This window comes from Phasianus colchicus, chromosome 1 (assembly GCF_987193195.1).
Source record: "Phasianus colchicus chromosome 1, bPhaCol1.hap1.1, whole genome shotgun sequence".
In the NCBI taxonomy this organism is placed as follows: Eukaryota; Metazoa; Chordata; class Aves; order Galliformes; family Phasianidae; genus Phasianus; species Phasianus colchicus.
Genome location: NC_143436.1, coordinates 27,320,653 through 27,341,903, shown reverse-complemented (window position 1 = coordinate 27,341,903; position 21,251 = coordinate 27,320,653). Strand labels below are relative to the sequence as shown.

General features: G+C 40.8%; 1 long non-coding RNA gene across 2 annotated transcripts in view; it reads left to right on the top strand.

Moving 5' to 3' along the window:
• LOC116244345 (uncharacterized) overlaps positions 1-8,928 on the top strand; it is a 40,650-nt gene extending 31,722 nt beyond the window's left edge. For both annotated transcript variants that reach the window (XR_004170169.2, XR_016465154.1), the window contains one exon: positions 5,183-8,928. This is a non-coding gene — a long non-coding RNA (uncharacterized LOC116244345). The remainder of the gene's footprint in view (positions 1-5,182) is intronic.
• The last annotated feature ends 12,323 nt before the right edge of the window (positions 8,929-21,251 follow it).

The following is a 21,251-nucleotide window of genomic DNA, read 5'->3' as shown; positions in this document are numbered from 1 at the left end:
AAATCTACCCGACCAGCAAAACAAAACACCCAAACAAAATCTACTAGCCTATATTTATTTCTTGTACATATTTTTTCCTAGCACCTGACTTCTTAAAGTACCAACATTTTAATTGTGGGTTTTGCATATTTATATATCATCATGAAGATAATTCCCAATGTCCAGAACCTAATCTCGAAGTCTTATTCTTTTTCATAATTCTCATGAGACCTCACACACTGGCATTTTCTATTATGGATCTCCGTTTAAAACTACTCTACTCAACTTTCAGCTCACTGCTTTTTTTTGGTCCAGTAATTACTTTGAAAGCTGGTGGCCTCTTTTTGTTTTGTGGCTTCTTCCTCAGCATTATCTCTCTAAGCCTGATCCTTTACCTTTAGTAGGTCCAGATCTCTGTAGCCCGAAAGAGATCATTATTCAGCTGGCAACATCCCTTTGGTTGCCTGGAAAACACTTGCTGTTTTTCCCTTCTTACTATGAGGAAATTAATCTCAACAATTTAATTACCTGACTGCTACCTATTACACTTTGTATCTTTTTTTGCTAAATGGAAGACTTAAAACACTATTTTCATTATTATAATCTTTACTGTGATCATAAAAAGAAAAGAATCATGCAGTTTTCTATGAAAACAGTGCCTGCACTGTTTTCCTCACAAGTAATTCTACAGTTTGTGGCATATTTTGAATGTTTCTGTGGAACTTAAGTGTTGATTGATTACTACAAGAACAGGATTTTTGGCAAGAATTAAGCTTAACATTGGCAGGTTGCTTGATAATTATTAGAGTGTGAAAACCAACACAAATATATTCATTATGCAGGGAGCTCAGTCCCAAACTATATTTAAAGTGATGCATTCCTCTTGGAAGAGTTTCTAGGAGCTGGAGTTATGCTACTTAATTTGAAATATAAAATAAGAATATGTATTTTTTGTAATACTTTTTTACTGCTAGAATATGTAAAAATAATTTAAACTGATTTCAAAACATATGTAGGATGTCTTCTTCAGCTACATTTGTCGCTAAACTGCTTCCTGTTCCTCTTCTTTCTCTATGGTGATTGTGCTAAGATATTTGTTGGAAGAATTTCATTTTATTTTCGTCATTATTGATTTAATTGTAATTTTATAGAGAGATTTCAGTGAAAAATAACCATTTACATTTTGGTAGAGACTTTTTATTAAGAAAGATGAAATATATTTACAAAGTAAAGCTGGAAGTGTTTTTATCTTAAAATAGAAGGAAACTTTTCTTGTAAAATCTCAAGGAAAATATCATGAAATTAAACAAATTAGATATAAAACACTATCTACTTTTGTGATGGTATCTGCAGGAAAAAAAAAACCAAAAAGATGTAACATTGCTATCCAAGAGAAGTTCTAGTCTTGCAAACAATGGTTTTTGGACACAGAAATTCACTGCATTGCATTGTTTTGGATTCTGTTTGTTTGTTTATGTATGCTTTTTTGTTGTTATTTTTTGTTGTTTTTTTTGTTTTTGTTTTTGTTTTGTTTTGTTACAGCAGCAGTTCAGTTTTATCCAGCCAAGCATAAATTCTTACACGAGGACTGTTCCCTCCTCTGATCTCCTCCACCTTCTTCTGTTCTGCATCTTCTGTCTCCCCCACCATATTGTAACCTGATTTGAATGAGGAAATAGGGATCGTTAGTAGTTATTTAACATCTCTTAGAAGACTTTCTTGGAATGAGTAACTCAAACTTTGACATCTAAATGACATTACATTATAATTATCAATGTCTAAACTACATAATGTTGATGCCACTGCAAATCAGAAACTACCACTGGGAGAAAAACTCGTACAGATGGAGAATAACATGCTCCTAGAAAACAGGATTCTCAGGATTCAGATACATAGGGTGTAGTAGGTACTCAGTGAGGTACTATTTTGAGATTTAATAGTTCAGTTGTTTCTTGTGATATGAAAGAGTAGATAAGTAAATATAGAATTGGCTTGTTATAGTGGCATTTATCTCTCTTGTACCTTGCACAAACAGTCCAGGATTTGGAAAGGAAAAATCTTGTCTGAATGTCTTAACATCTGGAGAATTCCAAGGCAATCTAGGTCAACATAGGGGCTTTAAAGCACATAGGCAAATCTGACTAGAAATAAAAAGATCATCTTGACATTGAATGTGACGGTTGTATGAACCAGTGAAAGCTTCTCAATTCATTAATGGAATGTATAGAAAGGTTTTGTATTCTCTAAATTCACTGGATACTGCTACACTTGCCCATGAAGATTTTCATTTGTATTTCCACCTTCATTTTAAAACTATATGCATATTTGCTTACATTCCCATGCTTTTACTTTGGATTTCCATGGCCTACCATGAGGTACCATCTTCAGAGCTTAGCTGAGTAAGTTGTTCACACACGTTCATTATGAATTGAATGCATTTGCTATCTGTTCAGCAAGAACACAGTTATGACATAGCATAATACACACCAAAGGATGACAGATTTGTTATAGTAAGAGCATATATTACGACTTGTACATACTTTTTGATTTTCAGACCTTGTATAAGTTAACTTACATATGTTAACCGTACAGTTCAGAAGAGTGCGTGATTTGACTTTGACTACAGAAAACAATGTTAGCTCTGAGGTGGGTTCAGCTTTCATGCTCAGTGTTGAAAATCTGAAATGTTTTTGATGGAGAATATTTTTTCATTGTTTTAAGTCTTAGAGAGACATACATTGCCCATCATATAACAAAAGCAGTGGATCAGCTAAGTGTGATTAAAAATTCGATAAGCAAAACTGACAAAGGCCCAATTCTCTTTTGACTTTATAGAGACATTCCTTTGATTTAATAATTTGTTCCCATATAACTGGGGGCAGGACAGAAGGACATACTGGGAATTTCATTCTCCTGCCTTCATAAACAAGGAACTGATTCTGACATAATGTGATTCTCACATAATAGATGATTGTCACTTGTGTTGCAAAACCTACTATTGTGTCCTCTTCTATATAAGGCTAGAACTGACCCAGTCTTTCTATTTTTAGCACTGAAATACAGAGCCTAATTAGTGATGTCCTTACACATTATTCCTATAGTGGAGAAATAACTCTTACAGAAGGCTTCCACTTTGTAGAGCATATGTTTATTTAGTCTTTCATAGTTATATTATCTAACTATTGCTTTTATGGTTCAGGCCACAGATTATTAATTGAAACAGTAAATTAAGCAATCATCTTTGGTTGCCATAGCAAAGCTACCCAAAATATAGTTGCTGAGGAAACCATACTGAGAATATACACAATAGATAACCAGATAATGTTGACATACAGCTTTAAGACTATGGTGATACAAAATATACTTGCATTCTTTCTGGGAGATTAAATACTGAATCTAATGCATGCTTATTCATTGCTTTTAGAAAATCTTCCTCCTGCATGTGAAGATAGAGCTTACTTAGCTACCAGATATGTTACTTCTCTCACACTCTTTAAACTAAGTAATGGTTTTTAAAAATATTGCTTCATTAGGGGAAGAGAGACGCTTTGGAAAAAGATTCAGATCATAAATGGATGAAAAGGGAATAAAAAACATCTTGATGAATACTGCTTTTATAATCCAAATAGAACTCTAAAACTATGCAAAATAATAATTAGAAAATACAATTTTTCCTTTCTGCATTTGGTTGCTTCATTTCTAATTATAAGAAAAATGTTAAAATGACCTTTCACTACCAGGATGGGATGTGTAGCATGTATTATACCTTTCCTGGCAGATTTCAGAGCCTCTCTATGTAACCTGTTTGAGAGCATTGTTCCTCCACTGTTAATAAGAGTTTTTCAGCGTCTGCCATGAACATTCATTGCTGCAGCTTAAGCTACTTATTTCTTGTTCTGTGCATCATGGACGAGGTATTTCATTCCTTTCTGCATTCAATCCCTCAATGTACATGAAAACTGTTCCCATGTTTCCAAATTAGTAATTACTCCTTTAAATAACCACAATCTTCATTTTTTTTCTCAGTACTTTTTGTTTCATGCTTAAATTGCTACGACTTCCTTGAAAGTCTGTGCCCAGAAATGGATTTCATTTTCCAGATCAAACCAAATCCATGCTAGACAGAGCAAGGGAACTATTTTGTATCTTCACATATTCCTAATTATAAACCCTAACATATCTAGCTGTCTTTTTCTTGGGAATAAGACACTGTTCATTCATGTTCAGCTTGTGATCCACTGTAATCCCAAAGGCACGTTTTTGAAGAAGAGCTACCTAAATACTTCTGCATTTGTGCAGTCAGTTATTGCTAAGAATAAAAACTTGCTTTTTTTGCATTTTTTTTTGAGAATTTTTCTTGTTCTTCTGTTGATTATTTCTTGCTTGTTAATATTTAATCTCTAATGATGCTAGCCTTTTTTGTTTGCAGACCCTTTTTTATTTGTCTCATACAAATGTAATTGTAATTATAATTCAGTTCTTTTAAAAAGCTTAAGAAGCTTTTTGATTTAATCTTCAGACCGTTAATGAAAATACTTTTTGCTACTAAAGCCAAGATACACTACAGCAGAACTTCAATATACCCTTCTGTTTTTCACAGCTATCTACTGGCAGCTGTTAGCCTCCTGTTGTCCAGCCAGTTTTGCATCATGTGGTAGGACATCCAGCAAGACCTGTCTGTTCTGCTGAGTTGTTTTCCTTAGACATTTAGCCAGTTGAGACTTCCCTAAAAGGTCTTATGCTTAATTTTACTCTCTGTAGACAAAAAACCCCTTAAACTTATTCTCTCTTGGCTGTAATCAGCTGCTCCCCATCACTGTACTCCTGTGTCTTTTTTTTTCTTTTCCTCAACCTTTATTAAACCTTGTTTCACATTATTCAGCTTTCTCTATATTCTGGGTCTCCAAGCTACAAGATAGTAGCTGAGTGTAAGGGCAACATATCTTTGTTTGCTTGCTCTGCGAAAAAGCTATATCCTTTAATATTGATAACTGAGTCATCTGTGTGCTTTTCCACAGAATGTATGCTATGGCTGTTTAGTCACTTCCTTAATCATGTAGCAAGATTTCAAGCTCTTCTTATTTGGTTTCACACTCGTTGCGATGATATGCAGACAATTAGGGTATTTAGCAGATCAATTCATCATCCTCTCCCTCTCCTGTGCTCTACTATGGATAGATTTATTTTTTTCTTCTGTTTCCAGACTCTTCCCAAGGCTGATGGTGCTGTTCTTGTCTTTTGTGATAACCTCTACACAACAGATTGGTATGTGACATGAGGAAGATTCTGCTTTTGCCCAGCATCACAGAGAAAATGACTGTGGAAGAAGTCACCTTCCTCCTGACAATGCCATCTGCATGACTACACGCCCAACCTAAGCCCTCCCTCTCCCCCCAGGGACTTTACAAATATCAACCTGGGTTAAGCCAGGGTTCGTTAGGAGGGGGCTGAGGACATCGTCAGTACAGCCCAATGTCCTGTGGGGCCATGAGGCATGTATGAAGCTTTGCTGGGAAGTCCACAAGGCAAGTCAGGGCTATGATCAAGGCCATCAACATCAAAGGCCAGGTGCAGTCAGAACAGCAAGGTGCCTCCAGCAGGTGGGGGCCTGAGCTATGTGCAGGTCCTACCATAGGTGAGGAGCCAGAGGAGGTTGGTCATGACCCTTTCTTACAGCGTGGCTGTTTTCTGTGACGCTGGATCCCAGGTTAAATACCTGCACTAGATCAGAACAGACCTTGATTACAAATTCTTAGAACTTGGAGGAGAATCATAGAATCATAGAATCACAAGGTTGGAAACGACCTATAAGATCATCTAGTCCAACTGTCTTCACACTACCACTGCTACCACAAGCCACTAAACCAGATCTCGCAGCTCCTCACCCAGACGCCTCTTGAACACTGCCAGGGATGGCGACTCCACCACCTCCCTGGGCAGGCCACTACAGGGAAGGTAGAGACAGCAGGTCAGTGATGGCCTGTTATTATTCCCATGTCCTACTGTTATTTATGGCACTGTCTTTAGTGCTCTTGTGGATGAGAAATAGTGGACACAAAAACCCTGCTCATCTTTTAGCTACATTCTCTGATTAACCTCCTGGAAGCTGACGCAGTTCTTTGATCTCCAAGTAATGCCAGAGTGAAGTAAGGGCCAACACCATGACAGGCCCATGTTTTAAAAAAATGAATTAATGCAGAAAACTAGTCATCCACAGATCAATAATTTTAACCAGAAGCCTCTGTAAGAGTTTTTAGGAGTCTGAGCTTATGAGGTTGTACAGATTTTTTGCCTTGATTCTCCCTAAGAAAAACCTGGATGGTCTGAATGGTTCTGAACTGTGTGAATGAGTGATGGATGAAAGATTCCCCAGGTACTATGTACAGAACACCACCACTGACCCAAATGGTTCCTTGAAAGCTATTCTGGTTTATCGTGTCAGTGATCCACAGATAATAGGTATCTGGGGTATTTCTGAACCAGGTTTTTCAATTCATAAGGCAGTAGGGATGCTCTGAATTGCCAAGTCTGGGCAAACTTTGTCACATCTTGAAGTGTATTTGAAGGGCTTAAAGCAATGTCTCACAGACTTTTATTGAACTTGTAACAGATTGAAAGGAGGAACAGTAAGGAAATGCAATGGTTTTGGGTTGGGGGAAGGCATGAGTGGGAGGAAAATCACGCAATGCTCAGCCAGATTCTTAACAGTAGAAACAATTTTCAGGCACAGAGGTAAAGAAAATGGTTTCACATTTTCAAGCCTTGCAATAGCTGCACAATGTTCTATCAAAGTTTCTGAATAGCTGCAGATTCACAGTAGACTATATTTACATTCGCCTGCTAGAGTGTGAAGTAATCACAGGGTAATTTCATAAGCAAACTTAAAAACATTAACAGTTCTAATTTCTGAGTGATAGTATATTGATAGTTTTGTTTCATGTAATTAAAAAAAGGCAGAAGGAAAATTTCAAAGTTAATTGCCACACTTTCATATAATGATGTGTTATGGAAGAAAGAAACTTAGCCTTGAAAACTAAATAAAATCTGTCAGTCATGGAACTTGCTTCTGAAAAACGCTTACCTCAGATAAGACATGTCTGCTTGTTCAATCCAGTTAGCATGCTCCCCCAAAACCTGGGCTTGCCACATTATTTTTTCTTGTTTCATGTTTATGTGCTCCCAAATTTAATTCTTATATTACAAAAATGTTCTTAAATAAATATAGCAAATGAATGTATTGCTTATCATACTCACATTACTTTTTAGAGATAGCTGTTATGAATAAACCGTGGAATTAGAAAAATTTTGTCCTTTAGAAAAAGCCTATTCAAAATGTAAATTTTGGTGCATTATTTCAGGTTTTTTCTTTCTTTTTTTTTCTTTTTTTCCAAACTCTGTATTTTCAGAAACATAAAATGCAATTAAGAGGTCTCACTACATTTTACCAACTTGTGGATGAGTGGTTAATGAATGCTGTTCATGAATTGTTATTATTCACGAGTCCTTGTTATTCATGTTGCTTATTCAACTGGAACTAGATTAGTTCAGAACGTGGACTGAGCTCACCAGTCTTCAATGCATGCTGTGTCTTTGCAAACAAATTTCCAATTTTTGAATCATCCTTGTTGTGGTGAATCATTATGAATCCCAATGTGTTGCTTAGGCTTTACTTGGACAGCTTTTGGATACCCCTTCAGTATTTTAACAAGAAATGTAGTAACTATTATGCCTCTCAATAGCAAGTGACAATTCAACAGCATATTCCATAGCAATAGATACCAACTATTAGAAAACAGGATTGCTGTATTCTGACAAGTGTCACTCTTCTTTAGTATCCAAAGTGGAACAGCATAGCTGGCACACAGTGCTTGTGCCTGGTCACACGAGACTTTTAGTTAACAGGTGGCCTGCATCAACTAAAATAGATGTGTTGGAAAGGTTGCATTGAAATGCATGCTGCATACCTCTTTCTTCTAATCTTTTCCCATTGCACGAGCACTTTCTATTCTATTAAACTCTGTATTAAATAAACATTGTGTCTTGTAAGATTTACCGCAAGAGGAAATTATTCTCAGTTATCACATTACAGAAATGTAAAGCTATGAACAGTAATGTCAAATTATTTTTTCATGGTAAGTTTCTTCATGTGAGGCTGCACTTACCATTTTGCATTCATAGTTTCAAAAGTTGTGCCTCCATTACATTACAAGACGCAGGTGGTCTAATTAAAGTCAAGACTTATTAACAGTTGAGTGAGAAGATCAAATCATAAGGAAAGAAATATTATGAATAATATATAGTCATTTATATGGAGCAGAAGCTAAAATAGGTAGGCAAATGTTGAATTAGTTATCTCAAATTTATAGAGAGCACTTTTCCACTCTCCCGTTTGAACCCTCAAAGGACCCAGTCTGCAATACACCATTCATGGTTATTGTAGCATCTTTACCTTTTAATTTCACCTGTAGTTCTCTTATTCTTCAATGTATCTGTACTTAAAGGAATGTATAGGCTTTAAAAAAATTCTTTTCATATACATCCTAAACACTTAAATGCTACTGGAGGCTGACCTTAGGCAAAGAGTGACCTTAGGCTAGCATATGCTATGTGCATAGTTTGTTGGTGACTGACTGAGAAATAAATACACTTCAAAATGGAAACAAAAATAAACGCTTCAATGATGAAACCTCAAATTGTAGTAGTGTGCATTGGCATGCCATGCAGCCTGCACATATGTTGGAAATGCATCTGTCTGACTGTATTCTGAAAAGATCTGGGAAAAGAAGAGAGGCTTCCTCATTTTGTGGCGTGTTGCATCCTGCATCTATGTTTCACTGTGCCAGTTTCTGCCAGTCATTTTAGAACATGTGGCAGTGACAGGACATAGAAATCCAAAATGCCGTTGATAAGTCTCTCTTCCACTCTTTTTACTTAAAAAAAAAAAAAAAGTAACAGATGAGGTAAACATTTAAGAATGGGCAAAGTGAATTCTATAAAGAAAACAGCAATCAGTTGCATTCAGTGTCATGTTTTAGAGCTGCACAGATCTATTTCCCACATTTTACCCCTCCACAATATTTGTTGGATGCAGTCCTGCAAGGACACGTTCAGCTGACATCTCATGCAATTGATCCAAATGTAACTACAGCCATAGCTGGCAGCATCAGTAAGCACAGGCATATTTGGTTTCAGAGTAAGACTTATCTTACATATCTTAGAAAAAACAATACATAACACAAAGAAATCCACAGCTTTTTGTATTCTTATTATTTCATTGGCCAAAGTGAGCTGGTGTTACTTTTTAAAATCAAATCAGAATTCATGCCACAAGACATTATGAATTCAATTTCTGATGGACTTATTCTGAAGGGATTTGGGGTGGAGGACAGACAGAGCAAAACAGTTTTAAGCCTGTTGGGAATTGCTTGTTCCCAGACCTTATTTACAGTCATATCGTATGGAAAGCTCTTTGAAGAGCTCTCCTAAAGGACTGAAATGACTGGAAATAATGCAAGCAGAGTCTGTATAGGAGGGTTTATAAGGACATCGTAAAGATACGATGATAATGGAAATATTATCCCCATGCAATGACCAGCACCATGCGGTGTTTAATATATTCTGTCATTAAAAGAATTTTTGCAAACCAAATTCACTTTTATGCATACTCCATATTTCCTTCAGCTCAGGCAGTGAAGCCCACATGGTTCTTTCAGGTAGTTTGATGTTCTTATGCCTGATTACAGCGCTGACTCGTTTATTCCTACCGCCCTGAACCAGGCTGTGTCTTTAAGGCACAGCCCTGAGCAAGATGAGCAGTGTGGGCTGAAGCACCACAAAAGCAGCCCTCGAAGGCACTGTGCCTCAAGGATCCTCCTCTGCCGCTCATATAAAAACAAGGGGCAGGAAGAAAATTTATATCATGTCTTCAAAAGTAGTATCTGTCTGCCTTTCTCACAGTGGCCAGTTATTCTGTCTATGGAGTAAGTGGGTGAAGACAGAGCACTTTGGAATGGTATTAACTTCTACATGCATTTCATTTCCCCTTTCCAAGATTGTTTACAAGCCCAGACCTGCTTTTAGGATGCTAGGACACTTGCTCTCCTTTTCACCAATGAAATGGAAGGAATAGGCTACGTCACAACACAATAAGTATTCGATGTGGGATAGAATAGGCCTTTTGGCCTCAACTCCCACTTCTAAATCCTATATAGGAACAATATGAAAAATATAGGAAATCTGAGCAATCAGTAAGAGTGCAAACGAGAAAATACCTCTAACTGCTGAATATCTTTGAGATGGCAAAGTCCTACAGGACTAGAGAGCAGTGAGTCTGATCCTTCTGAGTCTAAACCCCTCTGTATGAATACTGTGTCTAAGCAAGACCACTAAGGCCAGTTCCTATTTCTCACTTGTGTCATCTGCCATGTGGCCATGGAAAACACGTTGACCTCCCTTTTGACAAGAACTGTGGAAAAGTCTCACATGCATGCTACACATACATGGTACCCACTTCTGAAGAAAGAAAAGCTGGATTTCTAACTCCTAGCCTGCTTCCAAATAGACAGTGTTCCTCTCTGTCTCTGTCAGGGATTCTCAGGATGCAGTTGCCTAAAGCGTGGCTCACAGAGCCATCTGTGCTAGCCTGGATGGCAGAAGTGTGAAGTTATGCTACCCTGGTTCTCTTCCAGAGCAGATATATCCTGTTATTAATGAGCATTAAATATCCCATGTACAGTACTATAAAAACTAATGTTTAATCATGTCTCCTGCATGTGAGCTAACTTGGCTGTCTCTTCACAGCAGGGAGTTTCAACGTGCAGATATTTGCAAAGGAATTTAAGGACCAGTCTGTGGGAGCTCTGGCAGAGGGAGGATCTCAGGTGTCTAATTCCCTCCTGGCCTCAGCAGTGGAAGAAATCTTATTCCACTAATATTTGAAGAAAACATTTGATAGAAATGTCAATAAAAATAAAGTGTTGATATTTGTAATCTTGCTTTCCCATTTTCAGAAGCAAGAAACATCCTTCCTTAGAGAAGACATGATGAGTTGGCTAAGGGCAGTGATTGCTTCTTGGCTCAGATGTGGAAGAGGAAGCAATAGAATGACAGTTACATATTTTAATAGATTTCCAAGGAAGCCTTGGTGGCAAAGTTATTATTTACTTACCCTAGCATAAAAGATTGTTACATTCAGCTTACAGTTACTTTTAAATTTGCTCTTTCAACATAGTTTGGATGCATGATTCAGGTCTTTTTTAAGAAAATGATTTTGCTAAACCAACATAATGTATACATAGCAGCTATAAAAAATGGTTTAAAAAATAATATTAATCCCTTGCATAGAGTGCAGATCTTATGCCAGGAATCAAATGGAGAAGACTGCTTCCTCTTTCATCTTTAATAACCAAAGTGTGGCCCCTGAAGACTGAAGGTCACTGTCTGTAATGCTTCATAATGTGATATGCAATGCCAGCACATAATGCTCCAGCTTGATCTCAGGGGCAGATGGCAGGAGTCACAGGTACAAATATACAAACTTACAGTTTCATGCTGGTTAGATCACGATGAAATGCTGCGTGATGGCACCTGTACTCTCTGGAGCCTTCTCAGATTTTTCCTCTGCATTACAGATTAAAAGCCACATAGCTCAACAGACTGCTGATCTGCTTTCCTTTTTTTTTTTTTGGTGATCATTCTGTCAATAATCATTTTCCCCACTGCAAATATATTTTGAGGTCACTGGCTAATTTCTCTAAATCTTAACTTAAATTCTCAAAGACATCAACCTCTTTAAAATGGCATAATAAGTAGTGGCGGAATAGAGTTAAAAGTTGTTCCCTCTCTGAACACCGCTCTCCTGGAGTGCTCAGCTGTGGCAGTGTAAGAGATTATTATTTTGCATCATCATTGTCTCAAAGCTTGCTGAGGACACAGACGAACAAGTTCAGGCAAGTCCTGGGCAAGGGTTGTGAAATCCTTTGTCTGAAGGACACAGATGAACAAGTTCAAGCAAGTCTTGGGCAAGGATTGCGAAATCTTTTGTCCGAGGGTGACAGATGGACTGGGCCGGGGGCAACGAGAGAGAGATAAGCTGCAGCTTAATAGCTGTGAAGTGGTCTTTTGTGTGGGCTTATCTCGAGGAAGATGGCCATCTCGGGAAGTACTGCAGGACCCCTGCAAAAACGCCCAGGGATGTCACGTAGGCAGGAGAAGAAGTAGGATAAAAGGAGGAATCGAAAACCCTCATGGTTCATGGTGTGAAGGTTTTCTGCCATCAGATTCCTCACCACGGAACTCCTGCATGCTGACGGACTCTCCTGGGCCTGCTACCTGAATCCTGCTGCTGCTTCCTCCTGGACTGGCTCTGCGACTTCTTGTTGCTGGCATGTGTCCTGGCATGATGGCTGCGGATGGAAGTAGCCTGTCTCCAAGGGGTAAGAGGATCCTAGCCCAGGAACTGGCAGGGCTCATTGAAAGGTGTTTAAACTAGGTATGAAGGGGGAAGGGGACAGAATGAGGGCCACTGGGGTTGAGCGGGTAGTTCGTGGCTCAAAATGGAGTTCGATGGGTGAAAAGGGTGGAGTTCAAAGGGATGGAGAGAGGCAGGGGGGTGCTGCTTCCCTAAAGTGTCTATACACTATTGCGCGCAGCATGGGAAATAAACAGGAAGAGTTGGAGATCTGTGTGCGGTCGCAAGGCCATGATCTCATTGCGATCACGGAGACGTGGTGGGACAGCTCGCATGACTGGAATGTTGTCATGGAGGGCTATGTGCTTTTTAGGAAAGATCGGCTGGCGAGGCGGGGTGGTGGAGTTGCTCTTTATGTGAGAGAGCAGCTAGAATGTATTGAACTCCACCTGGGGGAGGGTGATGTAGCAGTGGAGAGCTTGTGGGTGAGAATCAAGGGGCAGGCTGGTATGGGTGACACCGTTGTGGGTGTGTACTACAGGCCCCCTGATCAGGAGGAGGAGGTTGACGAGGCCTTCCACAAGCAACTGAAAGTAGCGTCGCAATCCCAGGCGCTGGTGCTTATGGGGGACTTCAATTATCCAGATATTTGCTGGAAAAGCAACGTGGCCAGGCATGCGCAGTCCAGACGGTTCCTGCAATGTGTCGAAGACAACTTTCTGATGCAGATGGTGGAGGAACCAACGAGGGGAGGGGTGTTACTGGACCTTATTCTCACAAATAAGGACGGGTTTGTTAAGGAAGTAAAAGTTGGGGGTAGCTTGGGTTGTAGTGACCACGAGATGGTGGAGTTCAAGATCTTGAGTGGAAGGAGCAAAGCAAAAAGTAGGATTGCTACCCTGGACTTTAGGAGAGCCAACTTTGATCTCTTCCGGGACCTACTTGGAGCTATCCCGTGGGCTAGGGTGTTAGAAGGTAAGGGGGCCTGTGAGAGCTGGTTGGCATTTAAACAGCTCTTCTTCCAAGCCCAGGATCGGTGCGTCCCTGTGAGCAAGAAATCAGGAAAGGGTGGCAGGAGACCTGTGTGGATGAGCAAGGAGCTCATGCACAAACTCAAAGGGAAAAAGAAGGTCCATGAAATGTGGAAAAAGGGTCTGACCACTCGGGAAGAATATAGAAATGTTGTCAGGGCCTGCAGGGATGCGACGAGGAAGGCTAAAGCCCACCTGGAATTGAATCTAGCAAAGGTGGTAAAGGATAATAAAAAAGGTTTTTTTAAGTATGTTAACAGTAAAAGGAAGACTAGGGAGAATGTAGGTCCCCTACTAAGTGAGGGGGGTGTTCTGGTAACGGGGGATGCTGAGAAGGCGGAGATACTGAACGCCTTCTTTGCTTCTGTCTTCAGTGAAAAAGCTCCCCCTCGGGAATCCCAGGCCCTGGTGGTTAGTGAGAAGGTCTGGGGAATGGAAGACTTCCCTTTAGTCAGGGAAGAGGCGGTCCGAGAGCGCCTAGGCAACACCAATGTTCATAAATCCATGGGACCCGATGGGGTGCATCCACGGGTGCTGAGGGAGCTGGCAGAAGTGATTGCTGAACCGCTCTCTATCATCTTTGAGAGGTCTTGGAGAATGGGGGAGGTGCCTGAAGACTGGAGGATAGCCAATGTCACTCCGGTCTTCAAAAAGGGCAAGAAGGAAGATCCAGGTAATTACAGGCCAGTCAGCCTCACCTCTGTCCCTGGAAAGGTGATGGAACAGATTGTGCTGGATGCCATCTCCAGACAACTGGAAGAAAAGGAGGTTATCAGGAGTAGTCAGCACGGGTTCACCAGGGGGAGGTCGTGCTTGACCAACCTGGTAGCCTTCTATGATGTTGTCACTGGCTGGGTGGATGGGGGGAGAGCAGTGGATGTAGTCTACCTTGATTTCAGCAAGGCATTTGACACTGTCTCCCACGACATCCTTATAACGAAGCTGAGGAAGTGCGGGATAGATGAGTGGACAGTGAGGTGGGTTGAGAACTGGCTGACTGGCAGAGCACAGAGGGTTGTCATTGGCGGTGCAGAGTCTGGTTGGAGACCTGTAACCAGCGGTGTTCCCCAGGGGTCGGTGCTGGGACCGGTCCTGTTCAACATCTTCATCAATGACCTTGATGAGGGGGTAGTGGCCACCCTCAGCAAGTTTGCTGATGATACGAAGTTGGGAGGATTGGCTGACACGCCCGAAGGCTGTGCTGCCATTCAGCGAGACCTGGACAGGCTGGAGAGCTGGGCAGTAAGGAACCAGATGAAGTTTAACAAAAGCAAGTGTAGAGTCTTGCACCTAGGGAGGAATAATTCCATGCACCGGTACAGGTTGGGGGATGACCTGCTGGAGAGGAGCTCTGCAGAGAGGGACCTGGGTGTCCTGGTGGACGACAGGTTGGCCATGAGCCAGCAGTGTGCCCTTGTGGCCAAAAAGGCCAATGGCATTCTGGGGTGCATTAAAAGGAGCGTGGCCAGCAGGTCGAGGGAGGTGATCCTCCCCCTCTACTCTGCCCTGGTAAGGCCTCATCTGGAGTACTGTGTCCAGTTCTGGGCTCCCCAGTACAAAAAAGACAGGGATCTCTTGGAAAGAGTCCAGCGGAGAGCCACAAAGATGGTGAAGGGCCTGGAGCATCTCCCCTATGAGGAAAGGCTAAGTGAGCTGGGTCTGTTTAGCCTTGAGAAGAGAAGACTGAGAGGGGACCTGATCCAGGTCTATAAATATCTAAGGTGTGGGGGGCAAAGTGGCGAGGCCAGACTCTTTTCAGCAGTGTGCGGAGACAGGACAAGGGGAAATGGCCAGAAGCTGGAGCATAGGAAGTTCCGCACCAATGTGCGCAAGAACTTCTTTACAGTGAGGGTGACGGAGCACTGGAACAGGCTGCCCAGGGAGGTTGTGGAGTCTCCTTCTCTGGAGATATTCAAGACCCGCCTGGACGCCTACCTGTGCGACCTGGTGTAGGGATCCTGCTTTGGCAGGGGGGTTGGACTCGATGATCTCTGGAGGTCCCTTCCAACCCCTACGATTCTGTGATTCTGTGATTCTGTGATTCTGTGCTACCTGTTGCTGCCCCAGGCCTTCCACGCTGCTGCTCTCCCCCCCTGCTGCTTCTGCCTCGGACCTTCGGAACGTCGTGCAACGGGACCGCCGCTGGATCCTGGTGGTGACTATCCCCGCTTAACGGCATTCTTGCTTTTTCCTAGCTTTTCTATCGCACTCCTTCCGTTCCCCGTCTCCCTAATTAGACTTGTAATAAACTGGTTGGACTAACATATGAACCGTTGTTTCTTAATCTCACACCGGGTATACAGATATTAAAAGAACCACAGCTCCCTCCTATAAATTGGAGCGTGACAGGCAGCGGCTGAGCACCAGCCCTGCAGGTGTTTAAGACCAGGTTGGATGGGGCCCTGGGCAGCCTGGTCTAGTATTAAATGTGGGGGCTGGTGGCCCTGAATATGGCAGGCAAGTTGGAGCTTGATGATCCTTGAGGTTCCTTCCAACCCAAGCCATTCTACGATTCTGTGATTCTATGATTCTATGAAACTTGTCAGTGGCAGTTGCCTTTCAGGAATGCTAAGCACATACTGCTCCATAAAGAAAGCACAGTCCTGCTTTAATCCCATTTGGTAATAACCTCGCTATTTGCGAAGAGGAGATGACAGTATCTTCTTATCTCATTAATGTTGTAAGGTTCTGACCCTTAAATAGGAAAATGAAAGATTTTGTCAGTAGAACAGGCATGGTGTTACTTATAGCTGGTCCTACCTGTGTGATCACACTCCTCTTCCAATCTGTGGTTTAGAAGAAGCATGCCTTCCCACTGCACACTTTCTGTTAGAATTCTTTAATATAGAGATTCTTACAAAACATGTCAGTATGCATCTGAATGTTTTAAGAAAGAAAACGTTTCCTGGACTTTTTGCAGTACTTTCACTTTGCCTCAGCTTATTTACAGGTCTATGAGAAGTTTAAGTTGAACCAAAAAAATCCTCTCCACGTGGTGGTCTTAGAGCTGATTTTTTTTCCAGTATTTCCAAGTGGGACATGAGCAAAGAACTCCCAGGTGATTTCATATTCAGTCACTGTCTGTCACATCAGAATGAAGCAATCAGACCAAGTCAGCATGAGGACACAGCAAAGGGCAAGACAGAGTGGACTAGCAGGTGGAGAGAATGCTGTAAGTCTGTGCTTTCTGTGCCACAGGAATGGAGGATGTTTTAGAGAAATCATCCCTCTGCTCTGTTAAATAAGACAAAACTGGGGGTAGGAGGAGAGAGAGAAGGAGAAGGAGAGAATTACAGGCAGGACATTTCTTTTTTTCCTTTTACACAAAGGAATGAAACTTTATCTAATCTCTGGCAGTTTCACCATGCAAGTAAAGGAAGAGTTATGAAGAGAATATAGAGAAACAAACAAACAAACAAAAAGGAATTAATTGGGAATGAATTTGGATTACAAACTGTGACATTCAAATGCCAAAGGACATATTCACTTTAGACATCTTTTAACTGAAATGCAGTTGGAATATGTATGGCTTCCAGCTCTTCCCTCCCAAGATGAGTATATATCCCTGTTAAATCCTGTGGCATACTGGCAGTCTATACAGATATCTTGGGTAGCTTAGGGTATTTCTTATGACACTAGGTACTCATTTTTAAGCTATTAAGCTGTCCCCAAGGATAGTTAAGTGAACTGAGCTACGGGTTGCACTGACTAGTAGGCAACTCTCTGCTGGCGATGATTCAACTTTGGGCAGGCACATACACATGTGGACATCTAAATTTAGAAAAGTCAGTCGCAAAATGAGTGCTCTTAAGTGAAAGGCTGTGTTCAGCTGCTTAAACATGGCTATTTATGGCCATTCAAGATACCGTTTCATTTCTAGGCCATCTGTGGAGATCTTGCACCTCAGACAGCCATTGTGCTCTTCTGAAATGACAGTGGGAAGTGAGATGCCACACCAAAACGTACCTTTAATGGCGTTAGGTCCTACACTCAGGCAACTGAATCAGACCTGAAGCCTCTGATGTAAATGATTTTCCTACATGAAGAAGATGGGAAAAGGTAACTACCAGCTCGACAAACAACCCAATGCTGAGGATGCTTCATGTGCTGCAAGAGTTTGAAGAAGAAAGCTTTGAAGTGTTTCAATCTTGATGCAACTATGGTGTGTAAGGCTTAACAGACAACAAGATCAGGGCCATATCCTTCCTAGCGTATAGCACTGGCTCCACAGAGTGCTTTGCACATCCCACAGGTAAATCTAGTCTGTGATTTGGATGCGTGGAGTGATTTTAGAGATGAGAAAGACTACACTGAAAAATATATGACAGGTGTTGCTGTACGTGATGAAAAAGTTCATGTGTTAGATAATGGAAGAGGGACCAGCAAAGCTGAGAAAGAGAGGAGGGAGCCATGGCCACTGTGGAGATGCAATGCCTTTGGACCTGCCACTGCTCAGGCACTCACTTTGCTTTGTTTAATAATTTGACTAATAAAGTTTGCTTTTTGTTTCTTGTTGTACAGAGAGTTATTAACAATACTTGAATCTGCCTGTGTTTCATCTGCAATGCCTAAGTAAGTCTTCAATTTTTTAATTTTTTTTTTTGCCTTTGTATAAAAGTCTTTGAAAACAGAATTTCATTATGAATGTCAAAAAGCTCTGCAGTGTGTGAGGTGTGTTGTCCATGCATCATTATAGTGAAAGAGACCAGTGTATATTTCACACTCTTTCTTTTCAAAGATGAATACGTTACAGGCCTCATGCAACTGAAGAAGTTTTTTAGTCCTTAATCTGAGTATTATAGCTAAAAACTGCTGATGCTTCAAACTAACCACTGAACTAATTTCTATGAAGGAAAAAAAAAAAAGCACTTTCTGTAAGGTATCTGTTATTTGTCAGAGTGAAAACAGCGATGAAAATACTGCATTCATGTTATTGGATATAATTATATTTCTTATGAAAGAACAGTTACTACTTGCATCATATGAAGTGATGGAGAAAGCTAAATCCTTTGTTAGCTAAGTGAAGTTAGCCGTGGCAGACACAAAAGCTGTAAGTCAGAGATTTGCAAACACTCTTCACATCTTGAAACACGTGCTGTTAAAAGCAAAGTCTAAGAAAATTTACAAAGTTTTGAAATATAAAAAGCATTCTCATCTTGCGATCCTGCTTGATAAACTCACAAAATTGCAATAGAAGTTCAGTAGAAAACGTGGACTGCAAACACATGGAAAGGCTGGACATTTGAGGAAGGCATATTGTAGCTCTCAGTCTAACGAACAAACAAACGAAATTACTTTGCAACATGCTGGTGTTCTGAATATGAATAGAAGATGTCTGAAAGACCTTGCCGATGCAATACCAAGGTATTGTCAGTATTTCTTCTACATCAGGAAATCAGTCCCAGGCTTCTGAATTAATGCCATTCTTCATACTAAGCAATAAGATTCTCTCACTGGATGATTGTGTGATATCAGAAGTTCTCTGAATCACTGTCATAGAAATGCTACAGGAAAAGTGTGCAGCTTTACCTTTGGTCTGATCTGGATATTGAAACAGAAGTCTCAAATTTTACTACCTGTCACATTACAGGACAGCAGACACGTGTTGCACTGTCGTTCTAACTTGTCATTTTCCCTGATTCATTGTAAGAAGAATTTGTGAGTGATATCATAAGGCCATTTGACCTTGCAACATTTGACCATCTCTCTGATAAATTACTTCAGTAAGGGATCAGATGTACTGCTAGTGTTATTGCTCACTTTTGGCAACCAGAAGTGAATTCTCCTTTAGGTGTCCTGTGTTGCAGGAAGAAATTCTACTTCCAAAAAAATCAGTGTCTGACACCAAATTCAATGTGCTTTCTCAGGATTTGAAACTTTGTTCAGAGAGTAAATCTGTTTTCTAGAAGATTAACAAGTTGCTATTTTTAAGGTGGCAGAGGTATTGAATGCTTCAGTATATGTTTGGAAGAGGTTTTACTGAAGCTAATCCAGGAGAACCTTAGGAGCCTTCATTGGTGATATGTTCTCTCTTGAATGAAGTAATTCGTGACATTCATGACATTTTTGAGCCTCTGCATGCTGGATCATGTCAGTTTTTCGTCGGTCAGCTACACAACCTCTGGATTCAGGAACACTCATTCCTTACCTGTCCCAAATGAGTACCCTAATAGCAAGTGCCAGTGCTAGCATCTTCCTTCCTTACTCAACTTTTGATCACATGGCCCTTGTTGCCTTAATTTTATACCAGCACTACTTTGACAGGAGTGATTAATGGAAATTTTATCCAAATGAGCTCATCATCTGTTATTTTTCCTGCTGTCCTTGGAAGTTTGAAATGTCTCAGCCTAAAAGAGAGCCTAAAATGCATTTTTCACTTTCTGTGTGAAATTCTGGGAAATGTTGACAGCAGCATCAATGCTGTTACCTCTCCTCCAATTCTTCATTACAAAAGTAGATATGATAAATTGAGAAGCCACTCCTAAAAGAGACTCAGGCTCCATAAAGGGGTGGGAGTTTCAAGTAAGCGATCTCTGATGCTTTGTTTTGGCACTCATTTCTTGGCAGTACCTGAGCTGGATCTTAATTTGTAAGTGGTTCTTGAGGTGTCAGACTCCTTTAGCTTCCATTCCACTTTACTCACTACAGCAGTCCTAAGGTTCAAAGATACATAAAAGTCATGGAATATATTAGAAACGAAAGTTTTTAATTATGCTGGGCACTCCCCAGCCTATTGCCATCAGTGGTAGCGAAGTGACAGCAATATGCATGGGAATGCCAAATGTAATTAAAAATTTTGGATTCAAGTAGATTCTGTGATTTTTCTGACATTGCAGTATCACAATCTTTAAATGGATCTCATCCTGCCTGAAAGCTGACAAGCAACCTAAGCCTTCGGAGGGGATAATCAACTGGGATAACATAAGAACTGTGCCAAATCTTTGCACTTTGAAATCTGAACCATACTTTCTCTGAAGTCTGAAGATGCTCTGTTCATGTATTCCATAAGTGGCAGTTAGCTTGGACAGGTTAAAAGGACCTAGGAGTCCTGGTGAACACCAAACTGAACACAAGCCAGGAATGTGCATTTGCTGCTAAGAAGACTAACAGTATTCTGGGCTGCATTAGGCAAAGTATCACCAGCAGGTCAAGAGCACTATTGAGCCTGAAGAAGAGGAGGCTATGGGGAATTTCCTCCATGCGTACAAATACCTGAAGGAAGATACAAAGAGGAAGGAGCCTGGCTTTTTTTATTTTTGGTGGTTGCCAGTGCCAGGGTAAGAGACAGTGGGCACAAAGTGGAATACAGGAGGTTCCATCTGAACACCGGGAAGCACTTCTGTGCCATGCAGTGTGCAGCACTGGCACGGTTTACCAAGATATATTGTGCAGTCTCCCTCATTAGAGATCTTCAAAAGCTGCCTGAATGTGGTCCTGGGCTACCTGCTCTGAGTGTCCCCACTTGTGCAGGAGGGGCTGGACCTCCTGAGGTCCCTTCCAGTCTTGAGCATTCTGTGAATCTCTGTTTCTGTTACAGTGTGTTTTTCTTGTCTTTGAAGTGAAACTTAAAAAAAAGAAGAAAAAAACAGAAAAAAACGATGTGGTGTCACGATCCAGAAGAATCTGCTTCTCCTGTATGGACTATGAAATTTACAAGTCCAATACAACTGTAGATATCTACTTTGTAAGTGGGTATAGTGATGAATTTGATGGATTGAACATCTTCAGGACCCCGGGTAAGTGTGGTATCTGAAACTAAACTGATGGTAGGTCACCTTAAATCTATGTATTCAAACTGTATTGATCAACAGTAAAGCCACTGGATATGTTGG